General features: G+C 40.5%; 1 pseudogene; it reads left to right on the plus strand.

Annotated features, from left to right (window-relative positions):
* The first annotated feature begins 273 nt into the window (after positions 1 to 273).
* LOC124916316 lies at positions 274 to 1,423 on the plus strand (annotated as a pseudogene).
* The last annotated feature ends 572 nt before the right edge of the window (positions 1,424 to 1,995 follow it).

Consider the following 1,995-nt stretch of genomic DNA (forward strand, 5'->3'; position numbering starts at 1 on the left):
TTTTAGATATCAAACACTAAAAAAATCAACTAATCATCTAATATTATAAAAAAAAAATGAATTGGTAATTTGTATACAGGTGGCTGGATTGAGATAGTGCCCAAACTTGTAGGATCGAAGTAACCAACTAATAATATTATTTAAAGGAAAGGTAAGTCATATGTAGATGGGTTTAATGTTTCAGATAAACTGGAATTGATCTAATAATATTCAACACAAGGCTGACCAAGAAAAACAAAAACACCATATGAATCAATAAACTGTCCGAATTCCATGGAATGGCTAATTCAAGGTAAGGCAGTTAGTAGTATTCCAGGTATTTCTGTTTTTCATTCTCTCTTTCTCTCTCTTTCATCTTCCTCTCTCTCTCTGTCTCTCTTCCTTCTTGCTCTTCCAATTTCTGTGTTTTGCTTGCTTGGTAAGAGAGGAGAGGAGAGGAGAGGGGAGGGGAGGAGAAAAGAGAAGAGAGAAGAAAGAAGGTGCATGGGCGAAGAGAGGAGAAGAAGAAGGAATTCTTCTTCAGATGGAGATGGAGGAGAGATTTCAGAGAGGAAGCCAGGAGGAGGAGAGCCATTGCATATATTTTGGGTAAAGAATATTTTGAATTTCTCTAAAGATATGCATTGAAAAATTGTATATAAATTAATAAATCTGTGATGATTCATCCATTCAGGGAATGAATCATTTGAGAAGCTAGCATCTATGAGCTTGCTTGCCAACATAACATTCTACCTTAGATCAAAATACAAGTATGGATGGAATTGAGCTGGGTAATGTTGTCAGCATTTGGTCTGGTTCATCAATTTCACCACTTGGCTGGTGCTTTCATCTCAGGATGCTTATCTGGGAAGATTTCTAACCCTCCTATTTGGTTCAATCGCCTCCATGTTGGTAAGTAATACACATTATATAATCCACCATTGCATAAAACTAACTAATAATTATATTAATCAACAGGGAATGGGAGTGATGACATTAACAGCAGGCATACCTCGTCTTAGACCTCCACCTTGCATTGACGTCTTAAATTGTCCGACAGGCTCAACCATGGCAGCTGGATTCCTCTTCTCTGCTTTGGCCCTGCTAGCAATTGGCTCGGGAGGCATTAGACCTTGTAATATCGCCTTTGGTGCAGATCAGTTCGATACAAACACGGCCAAAGGAAGGTCTCAACTCAAGAGCTTCTTCAACTGGTGGTATTTTCCTTCACAGTAGCCCTCCTTATAGCACTCTCCATTGTTGTCTACATCCAAACAAAACGTTCAGCTGGCTTCTTGGATTCGCAATCCCAACCGGTTGCTTCTTCCGTTTCGATAATCATCTTCTTGCTTGGCAGAAATGTTATGTCTATAGGGAGCCTCAAGGAAGTGTGTTTCTGGATATTGTTAAGGTCCTCAATGCAGCCTTCGGAAGAGGAAGATAGACTTAGGGCTTATTGCCTGATCTCTATGATCCAGAGCTTATGGAGTCAGAAAGAAGATATAATGACATTCCGAGAACCTCTAGGTTTAAATTCATCGAGAAAAGCAGCCATTATTGTGATAGAAGTGAGATTGATGAGTTGGCATTTCAACAAACAGTTGGCGGCTATTGCAGTATCCAGCAGTTGAAGAGACTGAAATGCTATGGTGGGAATAATCCCCGTGTGGTTCACCGGATCGCCTGTTTCATATCCATGGATCAAATGACATACTAGGAGTATTGCAGGCAATTCAAAACAAACCACAAAAATCAAGCAGTTTCAAATCCCACCTTCATGGATCGGGCTAACTTCCATGATCGCTCTTGCTCTTTGGGTGTTCATCTACGAATGCGTAATAGTGCCGGTTCTCAAAAAAACAACGAATAAAGATGACGTGAGACTAACTACAAAAACGAAGATCCAAGTAGGCATCGTGATGTCAATCCTGTGCATGTTAGTCGCCGGAATCCTGGAACGGATACGTCGGCAATCGGCCATTGACAATGGTACCTTCGCATCACCAATTACGTAGC

Source organism: Impatiens glandulifera, chromosome 9 (genome assembly GCF_907164915.1).
Source record: "Impatiens glandulifera chromosome 9, dImpGla2.1, whole genome shotgun sequence".
Lineage (NCBI taxonomy): Eukaryota > Viridiplantae > Streptophyta > Magnoliopsida > Ericales > Balsaminaceae > Impatiens > Impatiens glandulifera.